Source organism: Mus musculus, chromosome 3, assembly GCF_000001635.26.
Source record: "Mus musculus strain C57BL/6J chromosome 3, GRCm38.p6 C57BL/6J".
Taxonomy (NCBI): Eukaryota; Metazoa; Chordata; class Mammalia; order Rodentia; family Muridae; genus Mus; species Mus musculus.
The window spans coordinates 148,985,028-148,995,811 of NC_000069.6; the positions used below are offsets into that span (position 1 = coordinate 148,985,028).

At 48.3% G+C, this 10,784-nt stretch overlaps 1 protein-coding gene across 50 annotated transcripts in view; it reads right to left on the bottom strand.

Annotated features, from left to right (window-relative positions):
- Adgrl2 (adhesion G protein-coupled receptor L2) overlaps positions 1-4,069 on the bottom strand; it is a 173,511-nt gene extending 169,442 nt beyond the window's left edge. For 46 of the 50 annotated variants that reach the window (XM_006502462.4, XM_006502424.4, XM_017319823.2 and 43 more), the window contains exon 1: positions 3,563-3,644. The gene's annotated coding sequence lies outside the window, so the exon portion shown is untranslated. Of the gene's footprint in view, positions 1-3,562 lie in introns of all 50 variants that reach the window. The other 4 variants (XM_006502433.4, XM_030252944.1, XM_006502440.4 and 1 more) reach the window with 1 other exon arrangement.
- Positions 4,070-10,784: the final 6,715 nt, after the last annotated feature.

The window sequence follows — 10,784 nt, forward strand, 5'->3', positions numbered from 1 at the left end:
ATGCTTTCAAGACAATTTTTGAATGATCACTAATAGCTCTCAACGACGGTGTGTTTTCTCCATAATACTTTGTACTCAAAGCAGTTAGCCAAAATTAGGGTACAGAAGTCACAATCACAACCATTGACAGCCCCCCCCCCTCCAATTCTACAGTACTTCTTTGGCTACTGAACAAAGCAGGTTTTTAAAAAGCTATCGTAAAATGATCACTGGGTGAAGTCTCCATTGGAAAGGCACTAAAGAGTCTCATCTTGATCTGAAAACAATTACCACCCCATTAAACAAAAGACTAAAATATTTAGGCAATTAATGGTGGTGGGTTTTCGCCTCTTAAACTGGTACGTGAGAATTTATTTCCAGTATTAGGAGCTAGGACTTCTAACCATCAGTAAACAATCCTTCCTCCAAGATAAGAATGTCAGTTCCTGGTCAAAAACAAACATCACTGGTAAACCAGAGATTGGGGGGGGGGGAGGGAGTCTTACAATTTTCCAACCACTCAGTTTGTCTTTAAAAATCAATTTTGAAAACCTAATGTGATATAAATACAAGTAGTTTTCCCCAGAAGAAGAGTTCTCTCTTGACCTCTCTGCCCTCCACAAATGCCCCACAGACTAGTTTCTTATTTCTTTCTTCATTCAAGTTCTGAGCTGCTAAGAGAAATTCAGATAACACAGTGCTCTCCAGATGGGAGGAAATGAATAATCAAACCAACTAGGTGTTCTCACTGAAAAACAACTTTATGCTAAACAAAAAGGTGGCTAGTGTTTGATCAACTTTTAAAAATTAAAACAAAACTCTACCTAAATAGAATTACCTCTATTTAAAACAAGTCATAAAATTGGAGTCTGGCACTTAGAAATGTTTTCCAAACTGATACTCCTTTCAGAAGTTCTGTTAATAAAGCTCACGTGGGCTTTTAATTTTCAACAAGATCTACTTCCTTTTTCTTCCCTATTAATTTAGCAAGTATATTTAAAAAAAATAAAGTTTCCAATGTGTAGCAATGAGAGTCTTATCACAGAATAGCTATTGTTGTGTAGGCTAATTGAACGCCCTTCTAATTATAATAGAGCAAAGTGCGTCAGGTTTTAGAGAAAAACGTTAGGTTACACAGCGAGGCTTTCTCAGTGTTCCACGAAGGGCACCCCAAAAGATAGGCAACAGAGACTATCCTAAAACAAAAGGTCACCGTTTTCCTAGGAACAAACCATTTATCAATAGAAAATAATTGTCTTGCCATCTGCAAGGGATCCAGAGCAACAGACAAAGGTTTTTGGTTCACATAATTACAGAACAGTCAAAGTTCGGCCGCACAGCCTGATCCCTCCTTCCAGTTTGCACCCTTTACAATTCCCATTGCCCTTTGGGCCTCGGCTTGGAAGCAAAAAGGAAGACAGGCTGCAGTTTTCTCAATTGAGCTGAAGCTAAGAAACCTTTGATATGCTAATCGCCCCCTTCAAACGGTAAGAATTCACACTTGCATTAATTCAAACAATTTGTGCAGCTTGTGAAATGGCACCTCTTTTACAGCGGAGCAACAAAAGGGGAGATGCGAGCTGTCTGAAGGAACTCAACAACAGAGCATGCGTTTCTGGGGATTCCATCACGCACCAGTTTACTGGACGGTGCAGGGAGGTAAGACAAAGTTCGAAAACACAACCGAACTTAAGCAGATTTTCTTAGGAGTCTCTAAGGATATTCAGTAAGCATCAAAGGACACTACATTTATAGTTACCTTTGGCTAGGCTCGAGACAGTTCTATCCAACCTTGATGCTGTCACGGTCACCCCCAAAAAACTTCTGTATTTCTGTGGACGAATTAGTACCTCTTTAGCGCCTGCTTCTTAAGGTTACCCGCCATGGACCCTGACTTTGCAAGGGAACTCCCAGCAGGCAATCATTGCAAACGGGCGTGCCTTCCTTCAAGGTTAGAGCTAGAGGTATGCAGCGTCAATTTGGAGGGGCAGGCTCAAGACTTAGACTGCAGAGGGAGAAATGAATGAACCAACTGCTGGGAACGCGACACCTCTGGAGATGGGGAGCCAGCAAAGGGAACTAGCGCCGGGAAAATGCAGAAGATAAAGCAGCGGGGCAAGTGGGGGGGTGCACGGGGAGGGGGGGAGCTCCTTGGAAACCTGGAAACCTGGTCTTTGTAACAGCAACCATCTGGTTGGTGCTGAGGCTCAGGCGCGCCCAGGCTGCATGGAGAAGCTAAGCAGCCTGACACCTTTCGTGAAGCAGGAGGAAAACATTTCCTCCGTCTGAGTCTGAGAAAGCACGGTTTGTATCTGGAGGAACGGAATGAAGGGGCCAGGAAAGGGGGAAAGGGAGAAAAGAGGAAAGGAGGGAGGAGGAGGAGTCCCCGCACGCCAGGGAAGGGCTATGCTGGGCAGCGCAGGACGCTGCTTTTAGAGGACAGGCTGGACCGAGGGCTCCAAAACACCCAGGCACACGCACGAGCCTCGGCCTCTGCTCGCAGACAGTCCCGCACTCGCTAAGGCCTCCAGCCCTTTCTTCTAACCCAAACCCTGCAGTTCAACGAAAGGAAAAAACTTTGCTGGTCCCAAGTGCAAGAGTCCCGCATACTAGGGACTCCTTCTCGCTGAGGATCTCCCCCGTCCGTGTGGCGGAGTCTCGGATCCAGAAGCCCACGCCCGCGACCCCAAAGGTCCCCCTAGCCTCGCGCTCCTCCCACGACTCCTTCTCCCGGTTGCTTTCAACCTGAGGCTCGCGCCAGACCCAGCAGAATCCCCACCCCAAAGGCAGCCCGGAGCCCACGCCCCTTAACTTCTGCTGCAGGCCCAGCGCGGCCCGCTGCTGCCCTCTCACTGCGGGTCCGGGAGCTTCTCTGCCCTAGCTCTGGCCCGCCTAGTCCCAGGGCCCCGCCACCCTCGGGCTCTGCGCCCCGCTCCCCTGGCCCCGGCAGCCCACCGCCCCTGATCGAGGCCAGCCTCTGAACCCGCGCGGCCACATCTGGCTGTGTTTTGCTCTCAACCTCGCCTCTCAGCACTACCTGACCAACAAGAAACGACGGCCCGCAACAACTCATCCAAGCCCTCCCCCACTGCCCCCTTCCCAGGGACTCGCTCTCAGCCACAACCCAGGGACTAGTCCCCGCCAAGCCAGGGGCCCAACACCTGGAGCGGGACAACCTCGAGTACGCACTGGACAGTCCCATCCCCAGCTCTACTGCGTGAAGGACCAAGGGCACCTTCCGGTCCCTATTAAGATTTTTAAGAATCGCCCCCCCACCACCACCACCTTTAAAATAAAAAGCAGGGTTAGTCTGGAGCTGGGTCGCAGACCTGAGCTCCCGCCTTCTCGGTCCCCAGCAGCCAGCCTGATTCCCGAGAGCGTGACAATAGCCGCACGCGGCCCGGCTAGCCGGCTGCACCGCACAGAGTTCTGCGGATCGATGTCGGCGGGAAGGGTTGCGCACGAGTGGCCAGCGCGGGTCTGTCCCCGCGACACGGCCAACCTCCGAACCGTCAGCCCCATCGGGAGGTGCCCAGCAAACAGGTCTCCGAAGCCAACACACAGGCACATTGTTGGCGCTTACCTCGGTGTGCGAGCGCGCCCCGGGGGAGGGCCAATCTGGCGCGGGGAGCCGCGCGGGGACACGGGCGCGAAGGAAGGGCCGAGGCGACCGGCGCGGGGTGCTCCTGCTGGCTGAGCGCGCGCGGGGAGGCGGCGGCTGGCGGGCCGGACACGGCGCCGCGCGGCTCTTCGGCGTGTCCTCCGACTCGAGTCTCCACCGCCGTCAGCCGCCGAGTCCAGCCAAGCAGCCCAGCGGCCCGGGCGGCTGCCGGGGGGCTAAGTCAACATCTTCCCGCAGTTTCCCACACGCCGTTCCGCGACCCTGGGGGCTTTGCCCACACACGCGCGCGCCTACCGCTGCACGCTCCCTCCGGAGCCGGAAAAAAAAATCAAAAATCAAAACCAAAAGATGCGGGGGATGAGAGAGCAAGGCTGGCGGAGGTGCGCCGACTCCGGAGTCCCCTAGCCGCGGCGGGAGTACGGCCGCCGGGGAGCGAGGCCAAGTCCGTCAGTCAGTCCGGAGGAGCCCGGTGCGCGCGGGCAGCGGCGGCAGGACCTGCATCCGGCGCACGCGCCGCCCCTGCGGCCTGGGGCACGACTCTGCCGCCAGCCCTTCCTCACATGTCGGGTCTCCCGGGCTGGGGGGCGGGAGAGGGGGCGCCCGGCGGATGCAGGAGGTGAGGAACTCGGGTTCGGGGAGAGCGACGGGAGGAGCGAGGAGGAGCAGCGCCGCTGCACAGCCGCGGAGGGAGGCCGGTCCCCTCAACAATCGCTAAGAATCCTCCGGTAAGCTCCCGATGGCGCTCGGGCACCTCTGCGTGCGGGTGCGCGCGCGCGTGTGTGTGTGTGTGTGTGCAAGTGTGTGTGCCTGTGAGTGCGAGTGTGTGTGAGCGTGTGTGAGCCGGGAGAGAGTGAGAGCTAGAGAAGAGCAGGGAGAGCAGGGAGCGAGAGGCGGGGAGCCCGAAGTCCTGACACGGACTCAGCTAGGGCTGAACTGGAGTCACCTCCTGCCTCCTCCTCCTCCTCGTCGTCGTCAGTCCCCACCCCCAGCCCCCTCAGCCCAGGACTGCTAATCATATAAACATATGAGCGCGGACCGCGGCGCAGCATCCGTCTCTCCCTCCCTCGTTTGCCAGCCAAGAGGCTTGTGCAAACTCCAAAGAAGAGAGGCAGCTGAGTACAAAACGCGGAGCAGATAATCTAGAACTCATTGCGCCCAATGGCCATTTTCCACTCCATTGGAGCAGCTGCGGCAGCGGGGCGCCCGAGCGCAGGGAAGGAGCAGGAGGAGGAGGAGCAAAGGGGACACACTTACAAGCGATCTAGCCTTTCGGGTGGCGGTGGCGACGGCCGAGCAGCCGCCCCAAAACTGGCCGGCCGGGGCTCGGCCCGGTGGGGCGGCCGCAGGGCTTTCCGGGAGGCGCTGGTGGCGGTGGCGGTGGCGGCGGGGGACGCGCGCACGGCCGCGGAACGCGCCCCAGAGGCGCCCGCGCAGGCTCGCGCCCCTCCCCTCTCCTCCCCCTAGCAGTCGTCTGGCGTACCTTCCCCAAACACCCCCAGCCAGGTCCGGGGGTTCCTTATCCAGCATTCACCCTCTGCACCCCGCCCCCTCCCCTCCCCCGAACTCCACTCACTGCGCGCCCGCTGCACGCTCTGCAGCCCGGGCGCACACACGCACTTTCCAAACATCGCTTTTATTTTGGGATCCCGGTGCAGGAGGGGATCCGGGAGAGATCGCGTTCCGGCCACCGGGGGCCGGGCTTGGGGCCTGCAGCTTGAGACCCCGCTCCCTGTCCCTCTTCCCCTCCAGGCCCAGGAGCTCCCTCCTAGCTAGGACTGCGCCCAGGCGCTCTGGATGCTTGTTTTACCCACCCCGTCTCCAGGTTTTCTCTGCTCCGCGTGCCCCGAGCCGGAGGCCCCGAAACTTTTAGTTTCCGCAGCCCTCCTTTTGTGTGACTGCTCGCAGGAGAAAGGAGGTCTGTTCGCCGCGGCTGCCTCCGTCCGGCGGCGGCGCGCAGGGGACGCTCCAGGGCTAAGGCGTCTTTGATACCTGAGATTTCCGGCGCGCTCGTTAACGAAAGTTACATTTTTTTTTTTAATTGCGATGAGTTTTTCTTTGTAGTTACATAGAGCTAGCTAAACTTTGACTTTATTGACTATATTTCACAAGAGCGTTCTGTTTGTTTTTGATTAAACTCACCAGGATATGCAACGGAAGGAAAGGGGAAAGGAGACTGCAAGGCTTTGCTTACTAGAACAGTCACCGTCCGCTTAGGTCTGCTTCCCTCTTTTCCTTATATTGAAACCTCTCACGTCCTCTCGAAACCTGTCTCTGCCCCTCACTGCTGACAGTGTCAGCAAACGACAGAAACAAGCTGAAAGGACCAGACTACAACAGTATTATGCCAGGAGAAAATAAATAAATAAATAAACGTTTAAAAACTAGGTAAACATCTGCTGTCCAGGAGGCAAATAAATAAATAAATAAAATTTGTAATTTTTTTTAATTATAAGATTTCTGAGCAGAATGCAGTTTCTCAATGTGTTCCTGAACTACCGAGTGAGCTAATGAATGCAGCCATTTGTCTTCGAGAGGCTAATTCTCCCAGGTTTGAGACCTATGGAGAAGTGGGTGAAACTTGAGCTTGTTTGCTTTCAGAAACAATATGTACTTTTTTTTACTGCGGATAAGCTGCAGTCACCACACTTCGGAAATCATTCCAAACAATGTTATTAAAATGTCAACAGGAGATTGCTCCGAAGACTCGAAGATTCTGAATATCAATTAGCATTTGCATTTTGTCACAAAGCCAAATGTTTGCAGCACTAAAATCATTCAAATACTGGTCAAATGCGTTCTTGACTGGAGAAACCCCCGAAGTTAAATGTGCATATATCCAAATCACTGACACATTAGCATCTCAGATTAGAAAGAGATTCTCCTGTGACCCCGTTTCCTCTACTGGATGAAGGGTTCTGTTGGGGGGTCCCCATCCAAGAGTCTCTGTGTCTTAAAGGAAAGACACTCTTCACTTGGAGTTTCTTAGATACATCAGTTCAAATACCATCCATGCAGAGTTAAAATAGCCTGGGAAATACACACCTTTGCAGAGCTCGTGCAAAACATTACAGTGTGCTTTGATTTTCTACTAGTCAAAAGCTATACAAGGCACTGGTCCACCTAGGAAAGTTAAGTCAGCCTACTTAAAGTAGCTGAAAAGAAGGCAGACAAATGCTTTTCAGACATCAAAGAGCGTTAATATCACATTCTCCTCTTTTTAAAATAATGTTTTATTTGTGAGTGTAAAACACAGTATGTCAAACTACTAATAATTTGCATTTGCCAAAAAAATTTAGCCAGTTCTTTTGTTCAGCTTTGAAGGTTTTCATTCATCTGGCCTGATTCACAGGAAGCCCCAGTGAGTGCACAGACCCGTCTAATCCTATTTTCTTTGGGGAAGCAAAACTTAGCCTGAAGTTTTTATTTAGTGAGCTTAGAGAGTAATCAATAGACATTTTTGCCTGAATTAAGCTGGCCATATGTTGGCTCGTTTATTTAATTCTCTCAGAAAGAATCTCTCAAAGAAACCACTGTCTACATTTCATAGGTCTGATACTCTTTGATGCCCAAGACATAAAGTGAGTCACTCTCCACTATGTTTCTAAGGAGACAACATCACACACACACACACACACACACACACACACACACACACACACACACACTTAAAAGCAGGAAAACTTGCCAAAAGTGAGTTAACACTCTAGGGACTATAAAATGACCCATAAGAATTTCCAATCTTGATTCAATAGGGTGTGTATTTTCTATAGCTCAAAGGTTCAAAATGTTTTCACCCTAAGAATGTTAACTTGCTAACACACACACACACCTAGCAATGTATCTACACACACACATACACACACACACCTAGCAATGTATCTACTTTAAGATGTCTTAAATATTTAGGAATTTCAATCTTTCTTCTTCATATACCATACGAAAGAATTGTCAAGAACGATCAAGTCAATTGAAATGTTCAAGATGAAACTGTTAGCCAGAGCCCTGACATTAGAAGGGAACAGTAATGGGATACACTCCACAGAGCCTACTAGCATCCAGAAAACATAATGTACCTGATATTTCACGACTATTCAAAACACAATCTATAGCAACACAGGTGTGATGGTAGTAGAGAACCGTGAGTGAGGTGTTAGCGTCTACAGATGTGAGCAGCACCAGAAACCTGGAGCCTTCTTCCAACCCAGTGCGCGCAACTACTCAATTTAGAGTATTATTTAAGTAATGGCGAAATCATTGACTTCCCCATCATACTCGCTAATTGTTTTTGTTTTTAATAGATTCTACAAAGGACAAAGAAACACCCATTTCCATTTGTTTTATGTTAAATCAACATCTAACCACTCATGGTGGTTTCATTCAAAGCAAACAGAAGGAACTCATTAGCTCATGTGGTGGGAGAGATTGATGGGCCTCAAATGTCTTACCATACATGTTTTCCCAACTGTAGAAACGCATGTTTTTAATTTAAACAACCTCAAGAAACTAGAGATTATTCTATTCAATAGGTTCGTGTATTTCTAATACCAAAATCAGGTTAACTTTCAAAGCTGTTTGCCATCCGTGTATCTGTGTTTACAGGGATGCGACCAGGTACTTGTCTAAAGAGAAGTCTGGATAGTAACAGTTTAGGTAACAAGCTAAAGGATTTGAAGAAATATGAAGATGGTCATAGCAGCAAAATATTGTGATTGGTATAAGCCAGTAAATCCAACTGGTGGCTTCTTCCCTGTCCTGCTGGGAGCAAACTTGAATATAAATAAAGTCTAAAAGGGGCAGCAGCACAGGGCTTCAGTGGAAAAGATGCTGGTACTTGCCTGTGGGTGAAGCAACCTGGTGACTCTGAACTACACTGCTGAAGAGAACAGTCTCAGACGGACCGTTGGATCTGCCGTAAAGAACACATTATTTTTACCTCAGAAGTAGAAAAAAAAGTATGGAATAAAGCAGGCATAGTGGTGACACCTTTAATACCAGCACTTGCAAGGCAGAGGCAGCCAGATCTCTGTGAGTTCAAGGCCAGCATAGTCTACACAGAGCTATATAGTAAGATCTTTGTCTCAAAAGAGAACAAAACAAACAAAGAAAATGTATGGAAAAGGTTGCTGTAAAAGGTGGGCCTCCTGCTCTGGAAAGTCCTCTGCCAGAACCCTCTAGAGCAGCTCCAAGTGGTAAGAGTCACAGGTTTAAAAAGAGCCAGTTGAAAGTTGCTAGCTTTTTTTTCCCCCTGCCTTGCCATGCATGGACCTAAAATGAAATCAAAACTCATTTTCCATGAGACCAGAAACATATGAAAGCATTTGGCAAAGCCAATAAGTTTTTAATTATTCTCTCAGCTCTCTGGGCTCAGTAAAGTTTGTCCAAGAAGGCCAAACCTTCCCTAAGAGGAAGTGATGCAGCCTTGACAAGCAGAGTAGTAAAAAGCAGAATATAAATATGACTATGGTATGCTGTGCTTAATGATATTAGTTAGGAGATATAATCATATGCATCTTAAGATCATCGTTTTATAATTATTAGTTTTTAAAAAATATCCACCCATATAAGTGGTTGCATGAGTTTTTCTGCATATATCAAGTGTTTAAATATGCATAACTATCTCTATACAATCTTTATACCATTACAATTATGATACTTGAAATCAAGAAAACTAAAAGTGATATCCCTCAGAATCATTGTTCTACTGAGTTTCTCATAAGTCAAAGTCCTTCTTTTCCATAGATTGTTCCCATAACTCTTGCTAATCTCTGCACCGTGAGGATTTTCTCTAATTGGGCCTTATAGATCTTCCTCTATCAATGTTTCTGTCAAACCAAGACTGATAACTGCGCTGTTTTTCACAAAGCTCTCTGTCCTAACTCACAGTCATTATTTTGTTCATGATACTTACCCTCACGCATCCCTCCTTCCTGATGTGCGTGGCTGGAGATGAACATTCTCCCATTCTACTTAGCGCAAGGAAACCTTACCACGTCAACCATGGGGATGAAATTTCTCTGCCTTTCTTTAAAATTCTTGAAGCTAAAGCAAGATGCCAGCCCCTGCGTGTACCATTCCTCCTAAACCATCAGGCATCTATCACTTGGGTGCAGAACAGAAGCAAACAGGTGTTAACTGTGGAGGGAGGCAGCTCCGTGCTGAGCAGCAGCCTCGCAGAATCCTCGCAATGGGATTTTCCATGGCTCAGTGAATATGACTTTGTCTCTTCATATTGCTGTCCACCGCAGTATGACCAAACTCGCTAAGGACTCTTAAGAGTCACAGAGTAAAAACACATAGATGCCCCCTGTAAGTTATGGGATGCCAAAGATATCGTTCTATCATTTTCTGGTGTTTTCAGATTAAACCTAAGTTCTCATAGCTGTCCAACATGAAATGTAGTTGTTTATATAGATTTAATAATTTTAAATAAATAAGGTGTATCTCGTGTTTGAAAACACTTTGTGATTTAAATTATGAAACACGATACTTTTTACTTCGGCTTTTTTGGTCCTCTGATTATTTCTATTAGCTTTAACTGATATTTTCTGTTGTTTTATTTTCTTACTACATTAGTTTTCAACCAGGATTTCATGCAGTCCAGACCAGTCTGTAGCTAACGATAGCCCCACTCTTCTGATCCTTCTACCTCCATCTCTGGCATGCAGGAATGACATTGTATGACCATGTCTGTCACATGCAGTGCTGGGCATGGAACACAGGGATTGCTGAGTAGCGAGTAAGCACTCCCCCAGCCGAGCTACCATGCCAGCCCTACTTAGAACTTTCTGAAAGCACTTGGTTTTTTTTGTATATTTTGGTAGAAACAAATCTGAGCTTGTGAGAAGCAGAAGAGCCATTTGCAGAGTAAAGTGCTATATGGATTCTTCATAATACCAAACAGTTCACTGGTGAGATATTAAAATGTCCCCATCTTTCCACAATAATTTAAGTCACTCCAATGAATTTTCACGCCACTGTAACTCTTTGTCGTTCACCACAAAAGCCCTAGGCTGCACAGTGGCGCCATCAGCACATGCCATTTTGATACAAGTACAGTAGATTAGAGATAATATCTCTCCGAAATTTAGAATCATATTAAAATATCATTTGTATTTCAGAAGAGTGCTGACATGGTGTGGCAATGATGATATTTTCTTGTGTGGATATTTTTTAAGTATTTTGA